At 46.3% G+C, this 12,520-nt stretch overlaps 1 protein-coding gene across 6 annotated transcripts in view; it reads right to left on the reverse strand.

The window, feature by feature from the left end:
• KLHL24 (kelch like family member 24) overlaps positions 1–11,120 on the reverse strand; it is a 48,870-nt gene extending 37,750 nt beyond the window's left edge. Inside the window, exon 1 of one of the 6 annotated variants that reach the window (XM_072640352.1) lies at positions 10,986–11,120. The gene's annotated coding sequence lies outside the window, so the exon portion shown is untranslated. Of the gene's footprint in view, positions 1–299; positions 7,032–7,054; positions 7,215–9,935; positions 10,419–10,905 lie in introns of those variants that run through there. The other 5 variants (XM_072640349.1, XM_072640348.1, XM_072640350.1 and 2 more) reach the window with 5 other exon arrangements.
• Between the last annotated feature and the right edge of the window lie 1,400 nt (positions 11,121–12,520).

Genomic DNA, 12,520 nt, shown 5'->3' on the forward strand with positions numbered 1-12,520 from the left:
TCTATCCAAAACATTCTGTCTCATTCTGTGCCCTCCATCAATCAGGTCTCACTTAGGAAGTGGGTTCTGGCCTCCATCCTCAGTCCTCTGGAATCAAGGATACCCATTATATTTTGTGATTCCATAATAATATTGCACTAAATGCCAGACTTCTTTAGATTGAAGACAACTTCCCCCATTTATTATAGTTTTTTCAAATTTACTTTTGCGTTTTGTTACTTGCTTAAATGACTATTGTGAGCTATTTTCCCCTTTCTGCACAAAAGGAAACAAGGTTTGTTGATCTACTAGTGGCTTACATCAGAGTTGTCAAAGACGTTAATTTCCTTCCCTTTTTGAGCCTGGGTCTTCCTGTCATTACGAAGCTGAAGGTACTGCAGCCACCGCCTGGCCCCTTGACCAATGAACTATGAGATGGACCTGGGAGCTCTGACCTTCTTTATTTCCCATCTGCGCTGGTTCTTCTTTCCCTAGGCAGCCTGCTGGTCCCCTGTCACCCCATGAGGTCAGGCCTTACAGAAAGAAACTCCCTCAACCTCCTCAGAAGCAGGGATTAAGGGGTGTGTGTGCCACCACGCCTGGCTTGGCAAAGATTTTCAAGAACACTAAAAAAATCTAGACTTGACTCAAGTTCTAAGAATAGAAAATTGCAGGTATATTTAAATCATCGGAAAAGACATATTTATCTTCTAAATGTACTCAAATAAATCATAGCAATGGGTGGCCCGTATGACAGGTCTAGAAAGTCAAGCAATATGAAGGCTGAAATGACAAGCACAATCCCAGGAGGAAGTCCAGTTGCTCTGAGGGACGAAAATCTCAAGCAACACAATTAGTAAGCATTCTTTCGGTACCAGCATGAGCCCAGTGCTAGACGGAAGGCAGTCCCTGCCTTCAGGGAGTTTGTCAGCCAGGAGGGACACACTATGTCCTCATATCCCAGGATCACACATATACAAATAACTATAATACCAAGTGATGCAGAAGAGAGGGATGGCTACAACGTAGTGGGGGACGGAAGGTGGGGGAAGAGAGGTGTTGTTCAGGGGAGTTAAGAGGATTGCACGAGATATGGTGGAATTAATTACTCAAAGGTATAAAACAGGCATCAATTCTTGGACATCTTGAGTGAACCAAAAAAAAAAGTCCCTGATCATTGTGGAGTCAAGTGAAATGCTTCAAGCCACTGGATAAAGTGAGATGTTATATATATGGGAACTGGATTGCGATTAGTTAAGAGGAATCAGTCAGCTTCTGACAAAACAATAAGTTTAGAATCTGATGGGTGAAGTAGTTCCAGACAGGCCCTTAAGGGAGAAAAGAGATTGGGAGAGGATAATCTCTATCTTCTCCTCCCCCGGTGACCTGAGAAAAGTGTTGTAACCTTCAAAAAGTCAAAAGTTTTGAACTTCCCACAGAGATGGTAGGAATATCCCAGGAGGAAGAGAAGAAGGAGGAAGGGGTGGGGGAAGCGGAAGCAGCAGCAGCAGCAGCAGCCTGGGTGAGGACAGGCAAGTTCAGGATCTATCCAAAGGCTGATAAGCTTTGGAGTCCAACAGAGTCTGACACACTAAGGGGGAACTTCACAGGTTTCAAAAGAGAAGAAAAAGCCTTCTAACAATCAGGATTCTCATTTTAGATGTCTATGGAGCCCAATAGCCTGAGCCAGCTTAAATAAATAATGTGGACAATTGGATTTCAAAAGCAAATGGAAGAAATTACTTTAAAATTCAACAGGAGGGAATTAAGACAGAAAGACAAATGAGTAAGAATAAGAACTCATAGATTATTAAAGAGAATGTGAAAGTGCCTTTCTTTGTGATCTGTAAAAACCAAAAACCTATTTTTCTAATAAAATACCTTAGATGAAACCTACTTAGGCAAAGGGGATGACAGAAATTTCCTTGAAAAAATTTTGAAGTTATCCATTTTGTAAATACCTTTATCAGCATTCACTGCACAAAGCCACACGGACAAAATATTTATTTGTGGTATTATTCTTCACTTAAAATGAAACAACAGAGAAATCAGCTGCTGGGACCACCATATTAGGCTTTGTTGTTGTTCAGTCATTTTCAGTGACATCTGATGCTTCATGACCCCATTTGGGGTTTTCTTGGCAGAGTTACCTAAATGATTGTCATTTCCTTCTCCAGCTCATTTTACAGATGAGGAAACTGAGACAAATGGGCTTAAGTGACTTGCCTAGGGTCACACAGTTACTAAGAGTCTTCCCGAGGCTAGGCCTAGCATTTTGTGCACTATGGTGCCACCTAGCTATCCTTCATATCAGGGCTTTTTGGCATCATTTCCTGAAAGTAATATATGCTATGTCAGATAAAACTAAAAATGTTTTGAGTAATACAATCACAAATCAATTCCTTATACTTATGGTTAGAATGACAGTGCTAGACTATTACTATCTTTCTAAACTGACCCCGTCATTCTTTGTTGTCTCAAATGTGAGTTCAGTTTCACTACCTTCCAAAAGGCTTATTTTACAAGTTTTGTCCTCAGGTACAATTTCTTAGGCCAGAGATAAATGAATTATGTTCAATATGTCAATAACAACCAGGAGTGATGCTGAGATGAGACACTGTTCTGGGGCACCCAATGTTTCTCTACTGGACACGCTGAGATGCAGCCTGGACTCTCCCTCTCCTGACATCTTATCTCCTTCCAGTACATATTCATACAGAACACATAAATGACACAGAATATACATTCATGTAAGAGCAGGCTGTTTCCCATAATGCCAGATAAGCTCCTGGAGGGTGGGAACTAACTTCCTCTTCATTCTTGCTTTTGTGGCCCCAGGGCTTAATAGAGGGCCTCAGTTGATGCTCAATAAATGCTTGCTGACTGACTTAAGAATCTGGAATTTTACTGACCCAAGGACCCTGCCCACTGACCAGGTCCTTACTCCTCTACAGTTTGGCTAGCTAATGGCCTTTAGGAAAGGCTGAGGCCCCGCTGCGAAGGTGACTAGCTTTCACTTCATGCCCAAGTACTGGGAGGCAGAGTGGGCTTGAATCAGGAAGTTCTCAGCTTACATCCTCCGTGGCCTGGTCCCCTGACAATTCCCTAAGACTCTTAAGTTGTAGACAGAGGTCTGCCCTAGTGAAGGGAGTGTCCCCCTCATTGATGCAGTCCCAGATCAGGATCCAAAAACCCACCCAAACCACCCCAAGAGGTCACACTCCAGAGTGCTCTGGTTTCTTCAGGGTGGGCACACCTCAAAAGGGTACATGATTGCAACTCCTCAGGAAGGCCTTCCCAGTGGTGTTCCACCCTTCACCAGGAGGTAAGCCAGACCAGTGCAGGACACACACACAAAAACAGTTATCAGAGGTCCATGAGTTGCACTTAATACAAGAGAAATGAACATGCATGTGGAACCCTAAGCAAGTGCATAGTTCAAATCCAAACAGAAGATTATGTATTCATAAAAGTGCAACAAAGAGGATAAACAGAAATATCCACCTAAAAGGGAGAGGCAGGGGAGGAAGGCAGAAGCTGCATTCCTTTTGCCTGGGAGCTGCTGGACCATGAGACAGAAGGGGCTGCTTATCCCCAAGGATCCTGGCTGCACAAGCAGCTTCTCAGTCCAGCACACATTGCCTGGCTCCTGTCTTGACTCCGAGCACACACAGGGAGTCCAACTGGGGTACAAACAATAAATTATGAGGGCTCTGTCCTTGACACATTCAGGGTCTCCTGCATACTCTGGGTCCAGTGTTTCTGGAAAACATGGCAACTCTAAAAAGACAACATCAGGGGACCCCTTTTCTCTCTCTCACCTTCAACAAGCATACGAAACCTCTCCTATGTCTATGCCTCCCCCTTTCCCTTGCAGTCATCCACCCTCTTTCCACTGGGTCTGTACACAGTCCTATGTAGACGTGGGCATGTGGGATGTGGCCTCCCTCCCTCCTCAAATGGAAGCCGCTTCAGGGGATAATTTATTTCATTCTAGGTCCTTGTATTCCTCAGGCCATACATAGTGTCTGCGGTGTGGTAACATGGGCTGGGACTTATGATTTATGCCACCTCTATGTCATTACTTTGGAGTTGCCATGAATAATTTTTGTAAACTTGAAAAAGAAAAGAAAATTATTTCAATTCAAATAATTATTTAGATATTACTATTCCACTCAATTAAAAATACAAACAATTTCTGTGTAATGCCAAATTTAAATTTCAATTATGTCTGCTTTTACGTCGAAAGGCCCACTAAGTACCTCTTAAATGTGCATAACTCAAACTGCTCTATACTGAGTACCTTTTAATAAGTTACAGAAAGTCTCAATAAGAACCCAGGACAACTCAAGGGGAAAAAACCAATCTTCAGCTGAATAAGATTTGCTGTCAAACAGCTCCAAGGTACGGTGATAACTCTCATACAGTCACACACATTTATTTGCTTTTCATTGGGAATGTACAGACATGGTATTAAACTATATAGAGAAGACAATTCATTCAGCTGAATCCCTCCCGACCCTGCTAGATCAGTGAGCCTTTGTGGGAAGGCAGAAAATGCTTGGAGAAAAGAGCAGCATATTGGATTGGGCACAAGAGGCTCAACAGTCTCAGAGAGTTCGGTTTCTAAGCCAAGAATCTATGAATAGAACATTCGTTACGCACTGAATGTTTAAGGTTCAAATGTAGGACATTCTAAGGCATTTCTGCCAAGAGTTCAGAGCTATACGAGAGAGAGAGAGAGAGAGAGAGAGAGAGAGAGAGAGAGAGAGAGAATGTCTCTAGGAATACAAAAATCTACATATTGTTATCCGCATCTAAGGGCTGAGGCTGGCAGCAACCTTGTTCTGCCCCCTCACCCTCCCACAGGCCACTCTCATTCTGTCCTGGCCCAGAGGGAGGCTGGAGTTAGTTGAGGAGTCCTCTCCCTGTTCAGAAGCATCAGGATCATTCCAGGGATTCCGTTTTAGGGCAGCTCTTATACTGACCAAAGTTAAAACTGCACCAGTTTCCCTGCCTGGGCTGGGACTAGAGCAGATGCAAACCATGGCACCACCCCCTCTGCCTGGAGTCCTGATGGGAAGAAGATATGGGGGGTGGCTTGAGATGGCACTCCCAGTCTGACCAAGAATGGTCCCACAGCAGCAGTGACTGGGAAGCAGCAGAGGGCAAGGCACCAGAGCATTTATCACACGACACCAGAGAGCTGGAAGAAACACTCTCAGATTGGTTTTTTGGTTAATGGTAGTGCTTGAACATCTGCAGTGTGCAGGGCCTTTTCCATATGTGACTTCACAATAAACCTATTAGGAAGGTCAAAATTTAACTGATTTGCTCAAGATTACACAGTGACAGGTCCATAGGTGTAATTCAAACACAAGTCTTTCCTGATTCCTCCTAACAAGTTCAACACTATCCACTAGGCAAGACTGCCTCATTTTACTGCACTAGGCTAAAACTGAAACGCAAAGGAGACCACACAAGACAGCAACTGCACAGTATCCAGCAAAAAAAAAGTAACCATAACTCCTCTAACATGCAGAAAACATGGAACCCAAAGGAGGAGCCCTCTCCCATTCATTTGAATGGGTTTGGGTTCTACAGTAATTAGAGGGGATGTGCTCTATACAGAGACCTATCAAGAGTCTGGGGAGGAGCATCAGTCAGAGACTAAGCAAAGGCTGGGCCCAGCTCACGGGGTCAGGCCCTTGTCCTCTGCTACTGGTCTGCCATCCTGCTCTGAGCTTCTCCTCATCTGCACAGTGACCTGGTGACCGTTAGCCCCAAGCCTCCAGTGGCTCCCTAACAGTCCCAGAATCAAACATAAAATTTCATTTGCCTTTTTGAGCCTTTCATAACCTGGCCACTTCCTGATTTTCCAGTACTCTGTGATTCAGGGATAATGGTCTCTTTTGCTGTTCTATGAACAAGATGCTTCTTCTCCAGACACCCTGATGCAGGAATGCTCTCCCTCCTCTCCTCCTTTCCCTCTTGCCTTCCCTGAAACCTCAGCTAAAATCCCATCTTCTTTGATTGGCTTTAGCTGGTCCCCCTTAATGCTGCTATGGTTCCTCTGAGATCATTGCCATTTCATCCTTAACAGATCTTGTACAACAGATGCCTTAGAATGTACTCCTGTTGTTTTCAACTTTAGATTGAAGATAGTCGCTGTTTTTTAAATGCTTACTCACCTGAATTTACAATATAAAATTATTTTTACTTCAGCAAGTAGAAGGAAAATCACATTAAAGCATACGGCATGCCAAACTGAGTAATTCTATCTCCCCATGATGCCCCTCTCTGGTGCCTTCCTGTTTAGATCACAGTCCAGACAACGAGGGGTCTCTTCTGCTTCAGGGTGATCCTCCCAGGGGCAGATGAAAACAAACCCAGGGATCTTCTAGATCTAGTCTAGGGTTGTCCCGAGTCTGATTTATTTTAGTCAATCCCAAGCCTGTCCCAAGACACCTACCTATGGATTATCCTCAAAAACTAGTTTAGATTTATTTGAACTAACCAGGTCATTGACTTTTTCCTTCCAGTTGAATCTATAACTGTTTGAATGTTTAGTACAGTTAGAGGTAATGGTTCAGTTGTTATCAGGCTATCTATTTGCAAGTTTTTAAAAAAATTTAGTTGAAAATACTTAATTGTTGTCAGCTATTATTTTTAAAGTTAAGTTCATGCCGCTCTGAAGGACTTAGGATGAAAATGCCATTCATCCCCACAGAAAGAACAGTTGGCTTAATACAGACTAAAGTAGACTTTTTTTACTTTGTTTTTCTTGAAGTTTTTTTTTTTTGGTCTATGTTTTCTTTCACAATATGACCATTATGGAAATGTTTTGCAAAATTACACATGTATAACCTTTGCTGAATTGCTTGCCTTCTCAATGGGGGGGGAAGGAAGGGAGAGAGTTTGGAACTCAAAGTCTTAAAAATGAATGTTAAAAACTGTTTTTACATGTAACTGGGGAAAAATATTCTAAGTAATTTTTAAAAATGCAAACTGCAAGAATTGAAAAAAAAGAATGCTGTGAAACAGTGGAATAAATCCTCAGTAAGTAAGCACAGACCTCCAAAATGCTGGGCAACTGGACAAGCTGGTGCTGATTCCCTTACACTGGGACATGGGCTTCTTGAAGCTGAAAGAACTGTTAAGATCATTTTTTGAAAAGCAGCTTCTGATTGTTGCTATGAAGAGAAAACAGCTGTCATGGCCAAACAATCCAAAGGCTGGGATGGTGAAGAATGGAATAAGGTGAGGTTAGGGATGAGAGTCACTTTTTCATTCAAGATCATATTAAAAACAACAACACTGTCATTAAGAATTCTACGTGAACCTTGAAATTAAAAAAAATACTTTGAGTAATTGTCACAAATAGTCAAACTAGGCAGTGCCTTTCCTTATACCCTAACTGCTAGAGTATTTTCTAAAAATTATCTTATACTCTTTATAGTTTGAATACATGTGCATAGATATATTATGTATACATACACATGAAAAAGTATACAAGACATGCAATATTGTTAATGTATATCATATATGTATTATATGTACACACGTATCAATACGTATAAATTATGTACAGTTAAGCTCATGAACAAAAACTTTATAATATATACCATTACTCTGAAAATAAATTTAAGGGTGACCCTAAATAATGTGTCATGTAAAAAATAGTGCCTTTTTATTTATCTCAAAGGTAACAAAGTCAATAAAAAATTCAGAGACACTTGGAAAAAAGTGTAAAAAACAAAGCAGAGGGCTCCTGTGATTTCACTCCCTGTGGATGAAGAAATAATGAGGTGGATTTGTACTGGATGGGCAACATAAAAGTCTCAGATATAGAGCTGCCTGGGGCACTCATTCAGGGGATGAGAAATAAGGGTACTTGCCCAGGGTGACAAAGGACTTAAAGCCAGGAGTTTCTGACTCTGAAGCCACTCTGTGGCCTCTATAAACTTTTAGTAATCACAAATATTTTTATTTTATGGAGGAAAAATGAAAGCTTTGGATGATGAATATTGGTCCAATCTTCAACTTTAAAAAAAATCAACTAATTTGGCTACAGCATTGCCAGGGCTGGAAAAGCACCTTAGTTTTTGATGTCTACAATTGAAAACTAGCATAGTCACTAGTTGCATACAGTGCAAAGTCCTTAAAAACAACAATGAAAGAAATGAGTTAAAGAGGGAAATTACACGTGTATACACACATGGGCACATACGTCCAACTAAATTCATAAAGAAACAAGAGAACAAGGGGGACAAGGGAGGGATTCTTAGATGGGAGGCAGATTAATGAACAGGAGGGCAAAGTGGTGGGTAGAAGCAAAGCAGAGGAGTTAGGAGATTTAGGGTAAAGAGGGTGAGAAGGATAGGGAGGAAAAATAGGAAGGAGGAAAATACACAGCTTGGAATGTAAATAGGATGAATTTACCCATAAAACAAAAATGGACAGCAGACTAAAAATTTCAGTTCAATAATATATGTTGCTTTCAGGCGACATAAAAATGAGAGAAACACACAAAGATAAAATAAAGGGCAGGAGTAGAATTTATCACATAAAAAAAGCAGGGATATAATCATGTTCTCAAAGTCAAAGTAGATCTAATCAAATGTCAAAAAAACCCTACACTATGTATCAGTAATATTATTCAATATAGCTTTAGACCACTTAAAAAAACTAGACAGTATAAAATACCTCAGTGTATACCTGCCAAAACAGACATAGGACCATATGAGCATAAACATAAAGTACTTTTTATATAAACTCAAATCTAAATAATTAAAGTAACATTTACGAGAAGGTAAAGTCAATATAATTTTAAAACAACAATTTCACCTAACCTATTTAATGTCATCCAATTAAATTACTAAAAAATTATTTTACTGAGTTAGGAAAAAAAATAAAATTAGCCCGGGGAAAAGATATAAAGGAAGTAGATTCAGCAGTATCAGACCTTAAACTATATATAATTATATAACTAAAATTAATATAATTCAAAACGTTCAGTATAAATAAAATCTATGCAGCCAAGAATACAAGGAATGCAGAAAATTGGGGCAAAATTTTCATAGGCAATGTCTCAGGTAGGAGATGACTGGGTTGGAATGTTACCGTGGAAATGAGCTGACTGATTTAGAAAAACCCTGTAAAGCCTAGGACCCATGGCGGAAGATGCTCTTGGCCTCAGCAGAAACAGGAGACTGGTGGATTTGCCCCCCTCGACCACACACGGACAGACAACACACCCTCTGGGTGCAGAGGAGGCGTCTCGGACAAGGGGGGCATTTACCCGGCAGGTTTTCTGCAAACCGAAATTCACTGCTTCCTGCGGGGTCCCGTCCAAGGCTCTGCTCTGCACATGGCATTCCTTTTCTCATTAAGTTTAAAATAGAAAAAATCACGAAAAGCCCCACGACATCCCAGGGCAGGAGCGGCCCGGGGCCCTTCAGGCTGCAGATCGCGGCCACGGGTCACTAACTCGGCCCTAACACAGTCTTCCGAAAGCAGGGGAGGCCCGGGCTCCTCTCGGGACCTCGGCGAGGTTAAGATCACAGAAACAAGGAAGCGGAACGAGCCTTCCTGGGCCGGGGCTCCCCCGCTTCCTGTTTACACGAGTTCGGACCCGGGCCCGCCCGCGCACACAAGCTCCGGAGGAGCCCGGAGGCCCGCGTATATACCCTGCCGGCGGCGAGGCAAAGAAGGGGCCGCGCGCAGGCCTCGGAGAGCAGGCGGGGGTGGGGGGGCCTCTCGGGCCCGCTCCCGGGCCTCGCTTCCCCCGCGCGCGGGGCAGACGCAGGTGTAGACCAGCCGCGCTCCGACCCCTCCCCCACACGCAGGGCCCCGGGACCGGGGGCTTCCCTCTGCTAGGGGCCCGGCGACGACGCACGGAGGCTCCGAGAATCTCGGACTCGCGCCCCCCCCCACATGGCAGAGAGAACACTTACCCTGGGGGCACGCCGGCAGAAGCGGCGGTCTCACCAATCGAACCCGGGTCCGTAGACTCGGAGCTCGGCTGTGCCCGGCCCAAAGGGCGGCCAAACGAACGCGCCCGTACGGAGTGCAGCGTCCGTCCCCGCCGGGCAGCCTCCAGGCCCGGGCGGGGGGCGGGGCGGGGTCACGTGCAGGTCACGGCCACTCCGGGCCCGCCACCCCTGGTAGCGTCCCCGCCCTCTCCCCCACGCGCCGCTACTCAAGGTAACTTAACTGCCTCGACAGCAGGGGGAGGGGCGAGCGCGCGCGCGTCCTCCAGGTCACCTTCATGGGGGCGGGCGAAAGGGAAGAGGAGGGAGCGCCCCGGAGACAGGCCATCCAATCAATTCGCGGAAACTGCCCCGCCGCCCCGCCCACCAGCCGGCCGGCAGCCAATCCCGGAAGCGCTAACAGGGTGCCCGCAGGACATGTAAAGATAGCGGAGCCCAGACATCCAGAAACAACGGCCAGGAAGAAGGAGGCGGGGCTTCGGGAGTCACCGCCCCCTCCATACCCCGCACCCCCGCCCCGGGGGACCCAGGTTCCCCCAGCCGGTCTCCGAGCCCGCCGCCTTAAACAAACAAAGGCCGGGAGAAGGGGGGGGGTCACGGTCAGGTGACGAGGCGCCGCACGTTTCGCAATCGCGCAAAGAGCATAACACTGGGGTAGCGACCCGGGCCCAGGCCCGGACGGGGCGCGAGGAACTCGGACCCGGATTCTTTTCCCCAGCCCCCTGGCGAGGAGGAGAGACGAGGGTGTCCGGGTCTGGGCTCCGCGCGTCGGGGAGCAGCACCGCTCTGGAGCCCCGCATGCACGCTGCGCACCCCGACTCCGCGCTCCGGCCGGCGCCACAGCCAGCCCCCCCCCCGCCCTACCGGCCCCACGGCCCCACGGCCCCGCTTCCTGCTCCCCGCCGGCGTCGGCTGCGGTCGCTCTCTCCCACACCTCTAGGCGGATCGCGGAGTCACGGGCCCCGGCTACCTCTCAGCCACAGCGGACCCCCGCGGGCCGGGCGACAACGTTACCCCGGCCGCGGCTGGCGAGAGCGGTCTCCCGTCTAGCTTCCCCTTCCCGGCGGCGTCTCCAACCTCCTAGCTCGAAGGCTCGAGCTCACAACAAAGGAGGCACGTGATCCGCCCGAGTCAAAACACGGCGTGTCGGCGACAGCCGGCCAATGAGAGGGCGCGCCGGGAGCCCCGGGGCATGCTGGGAAGTGTAGTTTCCACTCCTTCCGGCTCTCGCGGGGAGGAGGAGCGAAGGAAGGAGAAGGGGGGAGGGAAGATGACGTGTCACCTGGCCATCCTCGCACGCCTGCCAGGAACACTGAGTTCTGGAAAGAATTACATGGAAAGCGCTTGGGAAACCTTAAAGCGCTCTGTAAATGTTGGCTCCTATTGTTGTTGAGGCCTCGGCTTCCCAGTCTGTAAAGCAGGATGATAGTAACATCTTCTACTAAGAGTTGTTGCAAGCTCCAATCTTGGTAAAGCACTTGGCAAGGTTCCCAAGCATTAAGTACCTACTGTATGCCAGGCACTGTAAAAAGTCCTCAGGACACTCAGTCCAATGGGGTCTGTCAGTCAAAAAGCATTTATTAAGTGCCTACTGTATGCCAGGCACTGTAAAAAGTCCTCAAGACACTCAGTCCAATGGGATCTGTCAGTCAAAAAGCGTTTATTAAGTGCCTACTGTATGCCAGGCGCTGTTCTGAGTGCTGAGAATATCAAAAAAAAGAGTCCCAGCCTTTAAGTCTCTCCCAGTCTCACGGAGGACAACTGCAAACAACTGTGTAAGAATAAGACATAGACGGGATCAACCTGAGATAATCCACAGAGGTCAGGCATGAAGGGGGATTGGGAAAGACTTCTAGAACATGGGACTTTATCTGGGACTTGAGGGAAGCCAGGAGGCTTCCTAAGTAGGTAGTAGGTGGATGGGGGCACAATCTGTGCAAGAACACCTAGCTATTGTCCAGCTCCGAAGAGTGCTTTATGCATGTCTATTGGCCTGCCGGATCCTCACACCTGGGTGAGGGGTAGCCCCAGTTTGCCCAGGGCTACACAGGCAGCAAGTACCTCTGGGAGGATTCTCATTCAGGTCTTGAACCAGTTCCAGAGCTCTCTCTGCCGGGCATACAGAGTGGCCTGAATTTATGTGCTCAAGGTTGATCAGGTCTGGGGTTCTTTTTCCTTGTAACTCTTGCAAAAGTCTGCTCCATGCCAAGACAATATATCCAGGACATTCCCAGAATAATTACAGTCTCCAGTCTCCAAAAACACTTGGAAAGCAGGGTGGGGCTGATAAAGAGTGACATCAGAAGAGCTCTTTGGCCAGGGAAGTAGCCTCCAATTGCCTGGTGGCTCCAGGCTCCTGCCGCCCTCCCTTCCATTGCTGGATTTGTCTGGACCTGCAGGACAGGTGGTGGACCAGAGACTCTCGGGAAGAGTGAACGTGCCTCTAGCTGGGAGCCACTTGAAAGCCTAATTATTCAGGCCCATGCTTCCTCTTCAGGTAAACCTTCTTTTGTCGTTGTTTTGAAGTCATATCTGATTTTTCATGACCC

Source organism: Notamacropus eugenii, chromosome 2, assembly GCF_028372415.1.
Source record: "Notamacropus eugenii isolate mMacEug1 chromosome 2, mMacEug1.pri_v2, whole genome shotgun sequence".
NCBI classification, from domain to species: Eukaryota; Metazoa; Chordata; class Mammalia; order Diprotodontia; family Macropodidae; genus Notamacropus; species Notamacropus eugenii.